The sequence below is a fragment of the Xenopus laevis genome, chromosome 5L (assembly GCF_017654675.1).
Source record: "Xenopus laevis strain J_2021 chromosome 5L, Xenopus_laevis_v10.1, whole genome shotgun sequence".
Taxonomy (NCBI): domain Eukaryota; kingdom Metazoa; phylum Chordata; class Amphibia; order Anura; family Pipidae; genus Xenopus; species Xenopus laevis.
In genome coordinates this window covers 22,839,393-22,861,435 of record NC_054379.1, presented here as the reverse complement: position 1 = coordinate 22,861,435, position 22,043 = coordinate 22,839,393, and the positions used below count along the sequence as shown (strand labels likewise).

At 41.3% G+C, this 22,043-nt stretch overlaps 1 protein-coding gene across 2 annotated transcripts in view; it reads right to left on the bottom strand.

Moving 5' to 3' along the window:
* zfand3.L (zinc finger AN1-type containing 3 L homeolog) overlaps positions 1 to 22,043 on the bottom strand; it is a 100,751-nt gene that overhangs the window by 43,586 nt on the left and 35,122 nt on the right. The window lies entirely within an intron of this gene.

The window sequence follows — 22,043 nt, the reverse complement described above, 5'->3', positions numbered from 1 at the left end:
CAACGCAAACATACACCGTGCCGCAGCGGCTCCCACCCGGGAGAACTGTCACATTGAGAGACGCCATTTACATATGTCAAGGATTATGTACAGCGAATAAATCAAATATTCGGCTTTATGTGCTGGAAATGCCAGAAAAACAGCACTTTTTTTGCTATTATCTACCTATTACATACAGTATAGCGCAGCACTGTACAGAGGCGATAACTGAGAACAGGGTAAAGTCCTGTATTGGGTTGGTGTCCCACACTGGGCTCTAGAACCGACTCTAAGGACTATCAGCAGCCATTGGCTTAAAGGGGTGGTTCACCTTGAAGTTAAAGGGGACCCATCACCCAAAAAAAATTATTCAAAATCCTATTTTATCACATTAGTCAAGCAAAATGTTTCCTTCAGTCTGGGAATTTATAATTATAGCAAGCAGGCAGGAGCCATTTTGTGGACACTGTTATTAAAGCGATACTGTCATGGGAAAACATGTTTTTTTCAAAACGCATCAGTTAATAGTGCTGCTCCAGCAGAATTCTGCACTGAAATCCATTTTTCAAAAGAACAAACAGATTTTCTTATATTCAATTTTGAAATCTGACATGGGGCTAGACATATTGCATGCCTCCAGTCATGTGACTTGTGCTCTGATAAACTTCAATCACTCTTTACTGCTGTACTGCAAGTAAGAGTGATATCTACCCCCCCCCCAGCTCCCTAACACAAGAGAACAGTTCCCTGGAAGATCTAAGAACAGCACTAATTAGTAAAAGCCAAAGCCAAGTCCCACTGAGACTCCTTCAGTTACATTAAGTAGGAGAAATAACAGCCTGCCAAAAAGTAATTCCATCCTAAAGTGCAGGCACAAGTCACATGACTAGGGCAGCTGGGAAACTGACAAAATGTCTAGCCCCATGTCATATTTCCAAATTTAATTCAAAAAAATCTGTTTGCTCTTTTGAGAAATGGATTCCAGTGCAAAATTCTGCTGGAGTAGCACTATTAACTGATGAGTTTTGGGAAAAAACATGTTTTTCCATGACAGTATCCCTTTAAGACAAGCCTTGCATCATCTCAGAATCTTGTTTGTGCACCAAAATGGGGGACCTGATGTCCATCCCCATGTACTGGCTACACAATTGAATGGTTAAGCGGAATGTGGGGGAATGTGGGGAGAGCAGTGACATCTAGGAAGTGCTGAATGGAAAGTGAAAGTAATTGTTTGCCCTGCCTCTATGCCGAAAGGCATAGTGGAAGGGAAGACAATATCTGACAATATTTGACAGACAGCTGAGATTTTTAAATGAGTTTACAACAGCTATGAATGCTTTAATAAAAAAAAAAACAGAAATGGTTTTCATGTTCAATTTGAAAATGACTTTTATTATACAGATTTTTGTGTCTGGGTGACAGGTCCCCTTTAACTTTTAGTATGTTATAGAATGTAACTTTTCAATTTGTCTTCAATTTTTATTTGTTAAAGTTTTTAATTATTTTCCTTCTGCTTCTGACCCTTTCCAAATTTCAAATGGGGGTCACTGACCCCATCTAAAAAAATGCTCTGTAAGGCATTTATTGTTATTGCCACTTTCTATCACTCCTCTTTCTATTCAGACCCTCCCCTATTTATATTCCTGTGTCTCACTTAAATCAATGCATCGTTGCTAGGGTAGTTGGGACCCTAGCAACTAGATTGCTGAAACTGAAACTGCAGAGCTGCTGAATAAAAAGCTAAATTCAAAAACCACAAATAATAGAAAATGAAAACCAATTGCAAATTGTCTCAGAATATCACTCTCTACTAGCGATGTGCGGGTCGGGATTTTCCCGACCCGCAGTCACCCGCCAACCGTGCCCGACTTTCAGGGTTCCTTTTATAGACCCGTGCAGACCCAGCGTGCCGATGACGTCACAAAAGGGGCGGGGCGAGCAGGCGTAACGTCTATAAAAGAAGAACCTAGAAGTTGGAATTTGAAGGTGGCTGGCAAGGACAGCAGGAGAAGAGCTCAACCCGCACCCGCTCGGAGAGCGGGAGAAGAGGAGTGTGAGGTCGGCCCGAACCCACCTGACCAAAGGGTATCGGGCCGGCCTGCATATCACTACTCTCTACATCATACTAAAAGAATTTAAAAGTGAACAACCCCTTTAATAGAGCTGTGAGTTTGTGGGATTCTCTGCCTGATGCTGTAGTGGCAGATACATTAGACAGGTACAAGGGAGAATATACAACTCTATCCATGTCGTTAGTGTTACGACAACAGAATCCCTTTTAAACCATTTCGGTTTTGCTTCCTAAACGGATAGTAGTTGAGGTTGATAAACGACTGTTCTATGCCGGACAATAAATCAAAGCAACATAAAAGAAACCTTTACCAAGAAGCAGCCAATCAGCACATAGATATTGACTAAATGTCCAAACTGTATGACTGGACTGAAAGGTATTAAAATGGTTCTGGAACAGCAAAATAAGTCAATTTCCCTCGTCTCTTTCATATCAGTCATCACTGACCCCTCCGGGCCCTTCCAGACAGACTTCTAGGCATGTTATTTCTGGTCACACTTGAGCGACACTGATTGTTAGTGATACAGATGCAAGGGGTGCAAAATATATATATATATATATATATATATATATATATATATATATATATATATATATATATATATATATACATATAAAATGTTTAAAATGTATAATTTTAATGTATAATTAAGCAATTGAATTCTTAATGAATCAGATGAAAATCAAGCGTAGGACTGGCCAGATATGGGATGACTTTGACGTAGTTGGCCAGCTTAAATATATTGCAATATATGGACAAACAATCCCTGTTTTGTTTAAAGGGTAAGGCATTTTTTAGTAGCAGTATGTACAAAATGTCGCTGTCTTAAATATATTGATAATGGGTTGAGTGCAGAGGACTCTTGTATTTGACTATATGTATTTTGTGGTCACAGCCTCATTGCACCCCCGCCTAGTGGTGAGCACAACTTTCCCTTGTTATTTATATATATATATATATATATATATATATATATATATATATATATATATATATATATATATATATATATATATATATATATATATATATATCAAAAAAGTCCAGACAACTTGCTTGTGCATCAAAAAAAGGTTTTTATCAAGCAAGTAATAAGTACAACGTTTCGAAGCTCCCGCTTCTTTATCAAGCAATGAAGATTTAAATGACATCACATCCTTTTAAAGCTATCAGTTCAAGCCACTCCCATACGTGGGATGTGGTTAACCATGCAGTACACATAGACCAATGACCATACAATGAAACAATATAGTATAACTATGTTAATTGGACCATAATAGCAAGAACGTGTAACAAAAAGAAACATATTGGTCAAGGATAACAATGTGTAAAATGTAACAAGAAGTTATAAAGGTTATAAGGATTATACGTGATGACATATTCAATTAGCCCCAACCTCCCAAGGTAAATATATTACAGAGGTTAATAACAATCACATGAAAGCATATAGATCATACTCTCTGTTAAGCCCCTTTGGGGACAATGTTTGCAGTGTGTGTATCCAAAATTTTTCTCTTTTTTGGAGTTGTAGGAGTCTATTGCCCCCCCGGCGAGGGGGGGCAATAGACTCCAAAACAAGAAATCTGAGGGTAGCCACGGAATGTCGTGCTGAGTGGAAATGGACTGGTACTGGTAGTTTTAATACCTCCTTTCTGATCGTGGATTTATGTTGACTGATACGGTCTCGTATGGGTTGAACTGTCTCCCCAACATATGCAAGCCCGCAGGGGCACTTAAGCATGTAGACCACATATTCAGTATCACAGGTAAAATGACCCCGCAATTCAAACTTCTTTCCTGTATGTGGGTGGGTAAATGCATTAGTGCGTATGACACTTGAACACTGATTACACCTGCCACATGGAAACATACCATTTGTCAGTGGTGCTAAGACCCTTTGTGTATTAACCCGGATATATATATATATATATATATCCACCATTAAGGTCCGCACTCGTCGTTAAAAATCCAGACTCGGGTGCTGTGTATAGATCGTGAAATCCAGAAGTCCAGTGGTTACACGCACACCGATGTTAATATAAACAAATTTATTAGAGAATCATTAAATATGCATTGCATCAACGTTTCGGTTCGGAGTTTAGAACCTAGAGGGAAAGGCATCTTGAGAAAGGTTCTAAACTCCGAACCGAAACGTTGATGCAATGCATATTTAATGATTCTCTAATAAATTTGTTTATATTAACATCGGTGTGCGTGTAACCACTGGACTTCTATATATATATATATCTATCTCTATATATATCTATCTCTATCTCTATATATATATATATATCTCTATATATATATATCTCTATCTCTATATATATATATATCTCTATCTCTATATATATATATATCTCTATCTCTATATATATATATATATCTCTATCTCTATATATATATATCTCTATCTCTATATATATATATCTCTATCTCTATCTATATATATCTCTATCTCTATATATATATATATCTCTATCGCTATATATATATATATATCTCTATCGCTATATATATATATCTCTATCGCTATATATATATATCTCTATCGCTATATATATATATCTCTATCGCTATATATATATATATATATCTCTATCTCTATCTCTATATATATATATATATATATATATATATATATATATATATAGGACCTGTTATCCAGAATGGTTGGGACCTGGGGTTTTCCAGATGTAGATGTAGTTTCACTACAAAAAAAAAATCCAATGTTTCAAGCACAAAGGTGCTCTTCCTCGGTACTCTGTTTCTATATATGTGTGTATATATTATTATTTATTATTATCATGAATTTATATAGTGCCAACATATTGCGTAGCGCTGTAAAGTATCACATGAATTATATACATAGAACATATGGAGTTACATACATCACAATCAATACCAGTACAAAAGGGGAGGAAGGCCCTATGTATATAAATATGAAATATATCAGTTATACTGCTTTGGGGTATGTTCTGTACACAGGGGTCAGTCATTACAAGGGATACAGTTTCATAGGGCCCATATCTTATCAGTCGAGATATGTGATCATGTGATGCGTGTAGCACCGCCGGCTCATTACTCGCCTCAGCTGAGAGAAAGCAGAGTTAATTTAAGTGATTTTCATTCTGAAAGCAATTGTACAAGTCAGCGTGAGATCTTATTGGATGTTAATGAGATGCCTGGTTCAGATGTGATGGAAAGTGGCTCCGGCAAATCTTTCTATTTAGCCCCTTATTCATGTGCCCCCCCTGCTGGCATTAATAGAAATCCCCATCGGGCCAGTGGCACAGACTAATGACCCCCCCCCTCATGGTATGGAACCTAATAAGTATTCCATGTGTCAATCTGACACTCATTAACACCTTCCCTGCCACCAGGCAAAAAAATTAGTCATTCCACTGGGCAGATATAGAAACCCCTTCACATGTCACTGAAAGCTTTGCTGTTTCCACCCCATTCGGAGAAACCTTCCACAATAAAGTCAACTTGTCTTGCGAGGAACCACTGAAATGACTGTCTTACCCACATATGGTAAAAATATTAAAAATCACTGGGGGGGGTTCTGTAACCATATAAAGACACAAGGCTGCAGGCTGAGTTATACAGGGAACTCTGAGTATTACTCATGTATTATAAGGGATAATGTACCCCCTACTGTAAATGATAAGGATATTAGAAGTCACTGAGGGGTTCTGTAACCATATAAAGACACAAGGCTGCAGGCTGAGTTATACAGGGAACTCTGAGTTTCACTCATGTATTATAAGGGATAATGTACCCCCTACTGTAAATGATAAGGATATTACAAGTCACTGAGGGGTTCTGTGACCATATAAAGGCACAAGGCTGCAGGGTGAGTTATACAGGGAACTCTGAGTATCACTCATGTATTATAAGGGATAATGTACCCCCCTACTGTAAAAGATAAGGATATTAGAAGTCACTGAGGGGTTCTGTGACCATATAAAGACACAAGGCTGCAGGCTGAGTTATACAGGGAACTCTGAGTATCACTCATGTATTATAAGGGATAATGTACCCCCTACTGTAAAAGATAAGGATATTACAAGTCACTGAGGGGTTCTGTGACCATATAAAGGCACAAGGCTGCAGGGTGAGTTATACAGGGAACTCGTAGTTTCACTCATGTATTATAAGGGATAATGTACCCCCTACTGTAAAAGATAAGGATATTACAAGTCACTGAGGGGTTCTGTGACCATATAAAGGCACAAGGCTGCAGGGTGAGTTATACAGGGAACTCGTAGTTTCACTCATGTATTATAAGGGATAATGTACCCCCTACCGTAAATGATAAGGATAGAAGACACCACTAGGAAGTTATTTGACCATATAATCATTCTTCTCTTTATATCTGAATTTAAACATATGGGTGGGTGTTGCCACATGCTTAAACTAAACCAGGAGACTGTTTATTTCTGACTTGAGGAAGGTGTGTGCCATCTGTATATTGAATGCATACAGTATGTATCAAAGTGTATATGTGATGTAAAAGTTTCATATATGTGTGTGGGTGTCTATATGTGTCTATCTCTCTGGGAGAGAGATCCATCTGTCCCCAAGAGCATATGTTCCAAGGCCTAATCCTTCCCAAATTAAGTATGTGTGATTGAGTAAGACAGGTGTAAATACATTATACAGGAATGGGAACTGTTATCCAGAATGCTCAGGACCTAGGATTTTCTGGATAACTGATATTTCTGTAATTTAGAACTTCATACATTAAGTCTACTAGAAAATCATATAAATATTAAATAAACTGAATAGGCTGGTTTTGCTTCTAATAAGGATTAATTATATATTAGTTGGGATCAAGTACAAGGTACTGTTTTATTATAACAAATAAAGAGGAAATCAATTTTAAAATTCTGATTATTTGGATAAAATGGCGTCTATGGGAGACGGCCTTTCAATAATTCGGAGCATTCTGGATAACGGGTTTCCGGATAACGGATCCCATACCTATACCATGGTCAGTACTACATTTATACTGTATCAACTAATTCTACAGGGCTGCAGCAGAGACACTAAGCGAGGATGCTGGGAATTTTCCAAAAGTCCCATTGTATACTGTCAGACATTTTGGGCAGTTGGAATGTGACCTTTCCAGCCGAGCAGGACTGCTCTCACATACAGATATTCGTAGAAATAGAGAGCCCCATGGAGGTCCAGATAGCACAGAGCTGCATTGGGAAAGAAATGTTAATAAATATTCCACACAAACAGGAAGAAAAGTTCAAGATTTGACAAGTTCCCTCAGTTTTAGGTTAAAACATTCCATTGGGCCTCCGGTTATTCCAGCTGCGTTTTAGTGCCCGGTGGCTGCAGGTGAGAAATCTGCCATGCCCAGGTAATCGCTCTTTTCCTGTTATTTATCCTTTGCACATAGAAATGTGGATAAACGGAGAGCACACCATACAATTAGATATTTGGCAAAAATATGCGCTAGAGGTGCAAAAAACCGAGGTCACCCCTACACAGAGCAACCATACAATCAATATACCAATCAATCTCTAAACAATTTGGCAATATACAATTGTGTTAACAAAAGTTATGTTTATACACAGCGGCGATTCCGGTGAAGAAGCCGTCTGAGGCAGCTCCTCAAAATGCCACACCCCTCACCGGCTTACCCATCTGCAGGGGAGGCATCCGAGGCAGGAACACTAGTGCAGAGAGCGCAACTGCCAAAACGTTGGGGCTATTCTCATTTGTGGCAAGTATATCCGCTCCTTGTTGCTTCTTTTTCTGCTTTGTAGAAACCTTTGGGTGGTATGTATACTATCACTATTAATATTGTATATCATTGCTGTATAAACTTAACTTTTGTTAACACAATTGTATATTGCCAAATTGTTTTTAACAGTAAAAGATTTTTTTGATACCACCTAAGTCTATATTTGAAAAATTCTTTTGAGAGTGCATAACTCTCTCTGTATGGTATATTTATCCTTTGCACCTTACAGCCATCCTCGTATTCTTCAGTTTAGAAAAACAGCGACCCTAAACCTATGTTGTACCCAATTCTTTCAAGCCAGGACCTGTGCCCGACATCTGCAGATATAAGCCACAGACACTAAATGTAGGTCTACATATACATGTCTATCCTTACATGACCAGCCAATCAGATCTTCCGGTTTACTAAAAACCAACATGGCCGACTCGGTAGCCTCACTCTTGCGCGTCCTTGACCAGGAGTCAATGTATAATTACCCAGCCAGGAAGCAAGTATAATAAACACATATTACTATTCCCAGGAAGCTTTGATTTATCTGCCCAGGTTCGTTCTACAGTGAATTTTCATATTCCGGGGAGTGGGACCTTCCTACGTGCGGATTGGAGAGGAGAGACCCAGTAATAGCACGTCAGGTTTAATTCGACGGGAGATGAAATATGCCTTAATATAACTGCATCGGAATTAATTCTGCGCCATCCATCAGAAAGCCATAAAGCTCTTGACAAATTCATTTGGGTCGGTATGTATGTTCCGGCTAACAGGGCAGGGCAAGGGGGAGGAAATGATAATAGCAATAATGCCGGCAAATGATACATGCCACCGGCCATAAAACTAAAGTGCAAAAAAACGGCCCGGCGTGTTACCGACTGTAATAGAGAACCACTTCATACAGACGGGTCCAAGTTATGAGCAGCAATATGGCCCAAACACTTCCTGCCCAACTCTTACCCAATATAAAATAATACAATGCTCTCTTCCCATAACCAACCCTAGGGCAAACAGTCACCGGCCCTTGTTATTAACTCTGATTTCCTATGATTGACGTGGTGATCAGTATCAAAGCTCCGCCCCTGACATTGTGACCTGCCCTCCTTTATATTAAGGCTCCACCCTCCTTGCCCAGAGTTCCACAAGACAGAAGGTGGCAACCCTAGGTGGATGAGCAGTACTACAGGCCACTAAGCACCTAATCCCCATTGTCAGACCAAATTGCCATCTTATCTGGGCAAAAATTAGCCAAACATCTATTGGGTAGGTTTCAAATTGCCATTGTGTCAGTATCACATCGGCATGTGGATCTGGTCCTCTCTTGACAGGCATTCCCCAATGTATGATGTAATTATTGTCCTAGGATCAGCCTCATTTGGGCCACCTTGTAAAGAGAGATATTCTGATAGAATCTGCAATTGTTTTTCATTTTTTCCCACAAGGCTTAAAAACACACAGTCCACTTATTATGCAAAGTTGCGCATCAAAATTCTTCACTATGATTAACGGCGTTTCCTGGCGAGAGTCTGGATTCGGCTAATGGGCAAGATTACACATTTTATTGCTGCGATTGGTCTTCAGAAAGAAATATACGGCTCTTGTCTCACCAGGCAAAACTTTGTGTAGAAATAAAAATGGCTCCTGCGCGGAAACTGTTTGGGGTTTTTCACATTTGCTGCAATTCCTGAGTTACACAGAGCCAGAACCGCTTCAAGCTCTGCGCATCCCCCTGAATTGGGCAATATTGTGGTTTCTGCTTGAATGGATTTAATTCAATTGCGCATCGCCTCCATTCTCCTGCTTAATAAGGTGAGAGGTAGTGTAGCATTTCTGTAGCCACATGGGATGTGCATGAATACATACAGGGAATGTGACTGGCTCTGCCCCGGGGGCATGTAGTATTAGAAATGGAACAGGGAGCCCAGGCTGCAACTAACCTCCTGTGTTCTTGTGTCTGTTCCAAATCCATCTCTAAACATCTGACTAGGCCTAAACCTGTAGACCCGCATCTGACCCAGTACCACATTTTAACCAACGTGACCTGCCACCTGTCCTGTAACAGCTTAATCTACAACCCAACCTGCTACTGAACAATGGCCGTGAAATACAGAAGTGACATCATCAGATTAGAAGTGATGTCATTCAAAGCCACATTGGAGGAGGGAACGGAGGTGTAAAAGTTGAGAAAAATGTTCTACAAGACCAATAAACCCACACTCTTACCTTCTATGGCCTATACTTACCCCCTCCCAATAACCACATTTTGTTACAAGTACCTGACCCGCTACAGGGTTCTACTGTGTGGCTCTCACATAAATAGACAAGTACTTTAGGCTGCAAGGCAGACAATCAAACCCAAGCAGTAGCTACAGTTTTCTACCTTCAAGCTATGGTTTCCAAAACTGTTCTATACCTTCTCCTAAACCTTATGTCTTGAGGCAATTGTTTGGGGTTATAACTTTCAGCACGTAAGAGCCATGAATACACCAAATCCACCATTTTAAGATTCCGCCGAATACTTTGTGAAAGATTCGGGCAAATACTGAACCAAACCCTAATTTGCATATGTAAATTAGGGAAACAAGGTTTTTTTTTGGATTTGGATTCGATTCAGCCAGGCACCTGGATTCGGCCGAATTCAAATCCTGCTGAAAAAGTCAGAATCTTGGCAGAATCCAGAACAGAATCCTGGATTCGGTGCATCCCTACCACAGAGGAACAATGGAGCCACTGGCAGACCGGAGGGGGTAAAAGTTTAATAAAGATGGCTCCGTTAGAAAGCAAGAGATAGAAATCAGTACAATAAATGTAAAAGAGAGAGTTGCGCGTCGAGAGAAAGGACAGGCCGGCCTTGAGGAGCACCGCGAGACTGCTACTGTTGCAAGGTCAACAGAACGACTGGTAATAAGATATTCCCGCAGCTTGTTTATGAGGTGCATCACCGCCATTAAAAGGCATTAAAAATGGAAATCTGTGTAAGTCACCTGCAAGTGGCACCTGCCAGTAATGGACGTTCCAGCGACATGATCCAAAAAATTAATTCCATCTTTATGAACAATGAATATGATATACAGACATATTCCATCGAAGGTACAGCCCACAGAGAAATGGGGTGCTTATTGTTCAAGGGCCCCATATTGCAGAACAGCAGTTGACATCATTACAGCCCAAAGGTATGTTTGTTCATAAATCCTTTGGTTAACTGGGAGGCAAAGACCCCACCCTTTTCTGGGTTCTGTCCTGATGGCCCAGTGTCTACCAATTGCCCCTCTGTACCCTTTTTCTAAGAAGGAGGTCAGTCCTACTGCACTTCACAGGGCAAGATGAGTTAATAAACATGCCCCGCCAACTAAAGACTGTTTTGTGCAAAATAAATAATGGAAGGGAAGATGTATTGAGGGCACAGAACAGCGGTGAAAATTAGTTATCTGCCTTCCTTCCTACACTTACTCTACAGAGTGCAGAAGACATAGAACAAAACAAGTTGCTCGTCAACCCTATTGGATGTTGTTTCCAGTGGCCTCAAAGCAGGTGCTAATTTTTGAATTTCAGGCTTGGAGGCAAACCAAACAGAGTCCTTTATGCTGCCAATCCACATAAGGGCACACTTATTTTGCACTACTCAGGAACATTTTTCATGCTTGTGTTGCTCCCCAACTATTTTTACATCTGAACATGACTTGGGTAAAAAAAAAAAAAAAAAGAAAAGGTTGGGGACCCCTGACATAGGGTAAGATCCTCTTAATTAACCCCTTCCCCAAACCAAATGAACAAACAACACAGTGGTGAACACAAACACAAACTCGGAGCCCTTTTTACGATCATCAGTCAAAGTGACAGGAATGGAGATACTAATCTCTTCCATAGTCCTGATATCAATCTTGTCTGCTGGAAACAATGTGTTTGCGCATCCGGGGCCCAGTCCCAGCCAAATATAATATACAAACCCAGTCAGTCCACAGAGGCTTAGAGAAAATCTAATGGAGAAATTTAGCTTCTGTTTGCACACTGAGTGCAATAGTACACAGGGCAACTGCAGGCAGCAAAATCCTCAAAACCGCTCCTCCACTGCTTTGAATGGTAATTGGGGACCATGCTATTACACTCATGGGTTAGGAGATTATAAAATGAATACAGGTTTTGGACCGGTTATCCATAATGCTCGGGACCTGGGGGTTTTCTAGATAACAGATCTTTCTGTAATTTGGATCTTCATACCTTAAATCTACTAGAAAATCATGTAAACATTTAATAAACCCAATAAATTGGTTTTGCTTCCAATAAGGAATAATTATATCTTAGTTGGGATCAAGTACAAGGTACTGTTTTATTATTATAGATGGAAAAGGGAAATATATTTTTAAAAAAATCTGGATTATGGAGTCTATGGGAGAAAACCTTTCCCTAATTTGGTGCATTCTGGATAATGGGATTCTGGATAGTGGATCCCACCTGTATACGCATATTTTAGAGCAGGGATCCCCAACCTTTTCAACCAGTGAGCAACATTCAAAAGTAAAAGGAGTTGGGGAGCAACACAAGCAAGAAAAATATTCTTGGGGTGCCATATAAGTGCTGTGATTGGCCATTTGGCAGCCCCTATGTAGATTGTCAACCTACATTGAGGCTCTGTTTGGCAGTGCACCTGGTTTTTATACAACTAAAACTTGCCTCCAGGCCAGGAATTAAAAAATAAACACTGCTTTGAGACCACCGGGAGCAACATCCAAGGGGTTGGAGAGCAACATGTTGCTCACGAGCTACTGGTTGGGGATCACTGTTTTAGAGCAATAGCTGCCTGAGTGAGTTCACCAACAGCCCCAGGTGGTTACCATTCAAGGCGGACTGCCCAGTGAGCTGGTATCGGCAAAATCCTTGCAGTTGCCCTGAGGGCACTTTAAGGAGCACTTTAGCGCAAACCACTCAAATAGTTCTGGATTCCAAATGAGGATGAAAGAGGAAGCAGCCAGAATCAGTTTGGCTGAATCAGAATCCTGCCAAGATGGCCCGGACGTGAGCTTAAACACCCTTCACTTAACATGCAGGAAAACAAACTGCCAATCACAGGGGCACCTCAGCAGACTGGCAAATGAAGCGGCGAGTATAAATTGGGTTGGAGCGGCGCCACTGAGCAAGACCTGTTCCCCGGAGACCAAACATCTAAGTGCCGCGCCAGACGGGCTGTTTAGTTATTCATGTGATATTCAGATTTCAATCCGTATTATCCCCGGGAACAATAGAGGTTTCTAATGAGGCTTCTGCTACTGCAATATCCTCCAGTGAGTGGTCTCGGAGGAGCAGGAGTTTCCGTACATCCCTGCACTGAATTCTGAGAGTGTATACCCCCTTATGTATTTTATCTGCTGCTTCCTCGACGCAGGTGAATAATGTCATTTGGCCCAAACACCCTAAAGCAACCGAGCCCTCCAGTAGCCAGCTGATCATGCCAACTGGCAGGACGCTTGCTGCTCTGGAATAAAGCAATAACTTGAATTAAATGTCTTTCAAACCTGGAAATCCCCTTGCTTTTATTGGCAAGGACCATGGTATAAATATTCAGCAGTCATAATTGGTCAGAATAAGGTCTCTTTAAACATTTTTTCTAAAAATAACACCCCCCCTCTAACCAGCCCAAACATGCAGAATCTGTGCCCCACTGAGACAATCCTGCCGCTAATCAGAAAACTCATTTTCAGGCAATATTAGCCGCTTGCTGGGAACCTCATCAGGCTGGCAGCGCCCACCGCATATTAATATATCTGTATTAGACTGGGGTTTTTAATGCCTCACAGCAAACAGAGGAAACCCTTTTAACATGGCACCATCTCAAACACTTTGTGCCACCAGACTGGGCTGGAATCCTTGCTGGGAACAGGGCAGTGCCACTTACTGTAAACTCTCCGCAAACAACCTACCGGCAGCAGGGTGGCTCAGTAGTTGGCACTAATTTGGCTCTGAGCTTGATAGCACAAGGAGTGTGTATGTTCTCCCCATGGGCTTTCTTCAGGGTACCCCTGTTCTCCCACACCCCAAATTATAGAGGCAGGTTTATTGGGTCCAGAGTGTGCCCTCCTGGGCAATTGATTGTAAGATCACTTGTGGCAGGGACTGCAGGATAGGTTGGCACTATATAAAGAAACATTAAACGGGTGATTGCCCTTTAAAGTTAACTTTTACTATATTGTAGAATGGCCCAACCTTTCAATTGGTCTTCATTATTTATTTGTAAACGTTTTTAAATATTTGCCTTCATCTTCGGAATCTTCCCGGCTTTCAAATGGGGGTCACTAACCCCATCTCAATTGCAAATGCTCTGTAAGGCTACACATTTATTATTATTGCTACTTTTTATTACTCGGCTTTCTATTCAGGCCCTCTCCTATTCATATTCCATTCTCATTTTCAAGTCAATGCATGGTTGCTAGGGTAATTTGAACACCAGCAACCGGATTGCTTAAAGGGCAAACTAAAAAGCTGCTGAATAAAAAAACTAAACTCAAATTACAAATAATAAAAAACCAAATGCAGGTTGTCTCAGAATATCACTCTCTTCATCATACTTAAAGTTAATTTAAAGTTGAACAAACCCTTTAATACGGGATAACAAATGCCCTGTCACATGTCATAATATAGTGAATAAAGTACCCCCCTCTTGTAAAAGGATAAGGATATAAGTTACCGTGGAGTTTCATGACCATGAACAAGTCATGGAACTCCAAGGTAACTTCTAATATCCTCATATTTTGCAACTGGGGGTACTTTATTTTTTATAATACATACATTTCAGTGAGTCATGTGACAGAAATGACATCAGAACAAATCATTTATAACTGACGACATCAGAACTCACCGTTTATAAGGATATAATTTACAAGATATTCAAAGCTTTTGTGTATTATATATATATATATATATATATATATATATATATATATATATATATATATATATATATATATTTTTTTTTTTTTTTTTTATTACTGTATCCTCAAAATGTCCTATTGAGGATGAGTCAAGAGAGGGTGAGGTTATTGCTCTATAATGCGGGGAGTGTGCAGTGCCTGTAGGTGCTGATATGGAGGCACAGGGTTAAAGAGAAAGCGCCTGTGGGGTCTCTTGGGCCAACAGCCCCTTTCACTGATGCCATGTTTTATTTAAAACCCACTCTCTCTCAGTAACCACTTGTTCTAATTGGCGAGGCACCGGCAGGTCCCTGAAGCGCACAGCTCATTACGCTCGCCGCGGATTACAGGAACACAATGAGACAAACTGCGCTGAAATGTACAAATGAAGGGCTCAGGCGCTCACAACACGAACGTGCAATTACATTGCAATATAGAGAAGAATCCGCAGGGACCAGGGGGCGAGTCTGTGTACAACTGCCAGATGCACCGGGCATGGGGCACCGTCACACCACACGGGCACAAATAAACGGGTTAATGCAGCCGGGGATGCGACACATACAGGCAGGGGACTGATAACCCTGTCTGTAGCAACACTGCAGGGCTGGAGTCCTGGGTTTGATTCTGCCCAGAGTATTCCCTGCATGGAGTTGGGGGCTTGTCCATTGTCTCCTTGGCAGCCAGTGCAATCCTTGTGCCAACTGCTTGCTTTTGACTAGAATGAACCCTTGTGAGGCTGCATGTAAGAGAATGCCCTACGTCCCTATGGCACAGAATATTACGGGTGAGAGACTCATTCACAATCGTTTAATCACAAACTCAGTGCTGGTGTCTTCGCATCAGTGAGCAATTAACATGCATTGTTTTCCGGGGAATTAAGTGGGATTTGAGCTATTTAGCACTAATTTGACAGTGAATTAATCTTTCCGCAATTAGCACAGAGAGGACGCTAACACCAGACTGATGATTAACCCTTGTGCTGCTGAAGCCCGACGTAACCCCCGACCAGTACCCAGCCCCCGTCTCTCCCCAACAATTGAAGTGTGAGTCTATAGGAGCACATCCATGTAGAAACACACTGATCCTACCCTATTATATGGACCATGAGCTTGAATGTGGGTAAAGAAGACCAATCTTAAAGGGAAAGTTCACCATTAATAAAAAAAATGGAAAAAGCTTATTATTAAGCTGTGTGAGAACCCTGCGAAGAGCAAAACCTGTGCCGTACCAAACCCACACAGTGTCTCTTAATCCCAGAAGAAATAAGCAAAGGTTTTCTCTAGCCAGTAGGGGGAGCTCACCCTTCATCCTGGTGCCACCCTACCAATACACACAAATACACAAGCAGCTAAGCAGCTTCAACAACCAAAAGCAGATTTTAAGCAATTTACATGGCAATAATGGCCGCTCAAAATAAGACTTTTACTCTAACCTTAACTGGGTGCCTCGGATAAATACACCCCAAACTCCTGACCAGCCAGCAGTGCATTACTCGAGCCCTTCACATAAATGGCAGATGGATTAAAGTGTATAATAATAATAATAATTACACCTGCCAAAAAGCAAGGCAGGCTGCAAATATACCCTTTAAAGGGGAACTCACCCAAGACTTAATGAAAGGAAATATAATACTGTGCAATTACCCATTAATGATTAATTCCTCATTCTCACTGGATTTATAGTTTTGTGTAATGGTCATTGTGTCTGTCAATGAGAGTCTGTCAAACAATGTTGCAAAAGTTAGTTCTCCTTCAGATCTGTTTATCAGTAGGTTTCTGCTACATTGTTTCAGGACCAGCAGTGTAGTGATTATAAACTTAGGTGCAGGGCCTAATGCAATATCATGCAAAAAAAAAAAAAAAAAAAAAAGGGCCTCACAATGGATGCCAATAACGATCACCAATGTCAGCGACCCTAGCAACCAGCTAAATGCTCAAATTCCACACTTCGGGCAGCAGAAGAACATATTCCGGGCTGGTCTCCCATGGCAACCAAGCAGCAGTTTGTTTATAATAGGGCTGGTGCATTTAGAATAATGACGGCAGGAAAATAAAATCATCAGATCGCTTCTCAAATGACAAAATAAATAATGCCAGGATCTGATTCCCAAAGCTGCAGCCTATGCCCCTGAGGGACACAGCGTCAGGCTGAATATTAATCCAATGGGGGGGACTGGGGGTTCTATCGGCCAATAGCAGCACTTTCTGTGTTTGCAATAATCTGCATTCTGCCCAAAGGAACAATTCGTGAAGGGAAACTGTATTCAAAGCTAAAAAAATTGTTAAAGTGTTACACTCATCCTTTCCATTAACAGCACTGCTGTCTGGAGGAGCCTGTGATTGATTCAGCCACAGGAGAGAGGAAAGCTGTGAATGCAGTTATCTGTCTGCACTGACTCATGAAACATTGTAGCACAAGCCAGCTGATTGGCAGACCAGCAGGAGAACTTGCTTTTGCTACATTGTTTCAAGTGTCAGAACCAGAGACCAAAAGAAACTGGCGGCTATGAGAGGTGAGCGGGTCGACCCACACCCAACCCTAAACTGCCACTCTGCATCCGACCCTAACCTGCAGCTCATGTCACAGAGGGGGCGGGGGAGGCGGTGTCTATAAATAGGTGCCATACTTAGGTCGTGGGCGGGATGGGAGTCGGAGCTCAGCCTGAACCCGCTCGGGTCTGAATTCCTTGTGCAAGTGATGGCCCGAACCTGATCTACCCGGGAAAAACATGCGGGTCCCACGGGTATTGGCCGGCCTGAACATCAATAGCGGCTATGCTAATTATAGGGCCTTTGCGGATCCTTCCTTGTGCATGGACAGTAAGCGACACTTTTCCAGCTCGTTACCTGCTAATTACTGTTTAATAACTGTGCTTCCCATAGTGATTGTGAATAACAACACCCACTATCCTCTTACACTACTCTATACATAATAAGGCACCTGGTGCACAGCATTTTAAAAAATCTGAATTTGGGATTCAGCCGCATCCTTGGTGAAAGATTCAGCCGAATACCGAACCAAATCCGAATTTGCATATGCAAATTAGGGTCAGGAAAGTAAAAAGTGGGAAAAACTCTTCCTTTGTGACAAAAAGTCACGTGATTTCCTTACCCTAATTTACATATGCAAATTAGGATTTGATTCAGCCGAATCCGAATCTTGCTGAAAAAGGCCGAATCCCGAACCGAATCCTGGATTCGGAGCATCCCTAAAAAAAAAGCAGAGACTCTGAATATGTCCCACTCAATATCCAGGGAATAATGCAAGAGTGCAGCGGGAATGTATATCCCAGGTAGTTTCTATAACATGAGGGTCATCCAAAGCAATACAGGACCCAATTTTTTTGTGATGTCTTTCTGTATGAGCAACCATCAGTTCTTTCCCATTACAATTATATGCAAGGTCACAAAGGCAGCAAGATTAAGGGGCAAATTTACTAAAGGGCGAACACTATCGAAAATTCGTCAGCGTGACGTCATTTTGCCACTTCGCGATTTACTAACGGGAGCTGGCGTAAATTCGCTAGCGAAGTAGACCTACTCTAGCGCTACTGCGCACTCTTGTGCCAGATGAAGTTCCGCTCTGTTGAAGGGTCGCAACTACGCTAATTCACTAAGTTGCGGATTTTCGTGAACGCTACCTCTTGCGCCAGACTTTACTTTGCCACCTCAGACCAGGCAAAGTGCAATAGAATAGATAGGGATTGGTCCAAAAAAAGACCAAAAAAACGATGGCATCTTTTACTTTTTATAGGGTGATAGGCTGAAAGTACAATTCTGTAGAATGCTTTACCATACAGTAAACAGCTCTAGAAACTCTATTTAGGATAGCAGCTGCCATATTAGCTTGGTGTGACATTACTTCCTGCCTGAATCTCTCCCTGCTCACTCATAGCTCTGGGCTCAGATTAGTGAAGGAGGAGCAAACTGAGCATGCTCAAGCCCTAGCCCTGGAGGTTTAAGTTGAAAACAGGTCTGATGCAGAAGCCCGTGTGTACACAAAAGAAGGAAAGAAATTAGGTGTTTCTTTTAACAGAGGACTTAGAGCAGCATTGCTTTGAGGGTTAACAGGGATATTTATATAGACCTTTCTGATAAAGCTTACTTTTAGCCTTTCCTTCTCCTTTAAAGGGGACAAAAAGATCAGCGTTCAACATAAACCCAACAAATAGAGGTTGTGCTGAAAATGTGTTATTTTATGCTAAATAAACAATCAATAATGTATTTGCTTTATTATCTTGTGCAGGAAGTACAATGGAAACAATTACATTCTACACTTAAAGGGGATAGAAACCCAAACTACATTTTGCATAAGGAAAGAAAATTATATTCTAGGTGACGGGCGGAGGAAAACGGGCTTTATAGAAACCAAGAGAAGCCCTTGAGGGCAAGACAACACGCAGAACATTTTCCATGATGTACAAACAGAAGTCCAACACACACATCCGGAGCTTTACTTGCGTTTAATTGAACATTTATAGGGAGTCCGTGAGGGGCAAGTCGATTGGAAGGCATGTGCCGGGGGACGAGGCAGGTTTTTAGCGAGTAGAAGGTGACCTTTCTTCGGTGCATTCTTGTAAATAAAAGAAAAATGTCATGATAATGTCACGGTGCAGAGTAATATTGTGCAGCGCGGGGCCAGCTGGGCAGATGCACCATTAAGCTGTTCTACGGGCCCTACGTCTCTATGATTTACCGCCAATAAAGGGGAAGCTATAGACACACACTATATAATTTGGCTTTCTCTCGCCGGAGAGAGAGTGATAATAGCGCAGGGAAACAGGCGGCTCGGTGAGAGTTCTACCAGCTGGGGAAAAGCAAACTTAATCCCTGTACTTTGTGCCCATCAGAGGAATAAACAATGGCTCCCTCGGGGGGGGGGGCTAACCCTTTCATCCCCAGTTTTAGAACTTATAAGGGAAAACAGTACAGCAGCCTCAAGCACTGCAAGTTCCAGGTTAGTGATACCAGTAAACAGGTTATGATTAGTACAGATAAACTCTTAGGGGCAAATTCACTAAAGGGTGAATTTTTGCCAGCCACTGAATCGCCACACTTCGCCAGGCGTAAAGAGATCCTCTAATGCCCTAGACATGAGCCCACCCTAAAACAAATGTGGCATGCCCCTCAAATGGTTGGGAAAAAAAACGTTAACAAAAAATCTGCAATAGTTAAAACGTGAAGGCAATTCCGCTTTAAAAAAATTAAAAGACGCCAGCTTTTTTGGAACTTTTATGACTTATGATACACTATATGATGTTACTGACATAAGATTGAGGAGGATAAAGCTTCATCTTATCAGTTCGCCAGGTCTAAGGTGGTGAAGGAAACTCTGGCGAAAGAGGGAAGGTTCCGTAAAATTCGCCCTTTAGTAATGACCGTTCGCCTCTTTCTTTAGCAAATTGTCCTTTACAGCTGTTAGTAAATTGGTGTTGTCCCTGCTGATGAGATTTCTGCCGTATTGTCATTAGCGACTGCCACTTCGCCCTTACATCTGCCCCTTAGACTCGGCGGGTTACAGAATAGATCAAACCACTGTGTGTTTGATGGGAGGCAAGAAACCAGTTCACTGGGTTATTTATCTCTATGAGTGGCAGCCTTTTCCACTTGCAGAATGACAGCACTGTGTATTCCACCTGCATAACAGTGATCCAGCAAAACAGAGTTTGAACTGAAAACCAACCAAACTAAAACTAAATGAATAAAATATGCAAAAATATAATATGTATATACAGGGCCACCATTAGAAATCATGGCGCCCCATACAATAAAATATTCGGGGTCCCTTCCACCCAGCCTCGAAGCCCCACCCCAGACCCCGCCCACTCCACAAACAGTTAAAAGACCACACAGACATCAGTGCTAACACCCCCCACCACACACACAAGTTATAAAAAGCTATTGATAGTCAGGGCCCCCTTATAAGTTAAAAAAAAAAAAACTGTGGTGCCAGGGACGCCATTAAAGTTTTTTTAAAAATTGGTGGTCAGGGCCCCCTACAACATAAAAAAAAAAAAAGATTGGCGCCAGGGCCCCCCATAGAAGTTAAAAAAGATTGGGGCCCCAAAGAATATTTTTTTTAAAAAACCATTGGTGGCAGGGGCCTATAGAATATTAAAATAATACATTGGTGGCCAGGAAATTAAAAAAAAAACCAAAACACACAAATTAGTGTTCAGTAGAATTGAACTCATGGCTTCAGGACTTTGGGTCTTTTCGCAGCTTCAGGACTTCAATTTCAGCTGTTTTCATGACTATTCGCCACTTCCGCATTTCGCTGTTTGGGACTTCAAAAATGGTCTCAGGCTTTGGCACTGTCAAGGGGGGCCCGGTTATTTCAAAAGTGCAGCACTGCCGGGCCCCCCTTCAGGGCCGGGCCCCTCATACCGCCTGTCCCCCCGATGACGGCCCTGTGTATATAGATACACACTATACACATAGATTTACCCAAATAAAGTTTACACATGACTTATAGCTATGCCATAAAATTCAAAGTATTTACATTGTCCTTATAATTTTATAGTAGACGGTACATTATCCTATATAATACAAGAGTCATACTTGTGCCTTTATATGGTGACAGAACCCATCAGTGACTTCGAATATCCTTATCATTTACAGTAGGGGGTACGTTATCCCTTATAATACATGAGTGATACGCATAGTTCACTGTATAACTCAGCCTGCAGTCTTGTGCTTTTATATGGTCACAGGGGTGACTTCTAATATCCTTATAATTTATAGTAGGGGGTATGTTATCCCTTATAATACATGAGTGATACTCAGAGTTCCCTGTATAACTCAGCCTGCAGACTCGTGCCAACCCCTTAGAGACTTCTTATATCCTTTTCATTTACAGCAGGGTGTACATAATTCTCTATATAATTGAGATTAAAGAATAAGGACACATTCTGGTGTCTTGACATGTTTTACCTACAGCCCCTAAGGTTTCGACCAGTCTCTAAAGTGAATAATATCCGGAGGGGAATCTGCGCTGCATTTTTGTGCTCGCAGCCGACATGTTAGAAGCGAGAGCGGCTTATTATCCCTTTTTGTAAGTGACATTAAGAGGGGAATTGCACTGAGATTTGAATTTAATTGGCGTTGCTATGGTTACATAAAGAAACTTAATTGGGCAAAACAAAAATTAATTGGCAAGCTTGGTTTTTCAGATAGGATATGGTGGCTGATCCCTGTGTGTTTGTGCAATAAATCAGCAGCTCCCACCTCTCACAAATAACATTAGAATTAGGTTCCCCCCGCTCAGAATGTGCATCTATTTGGCTTTAATCTGGATATTAAATGGAATATCAGACTACTTGTTGCACAATTTAGCCCAAGC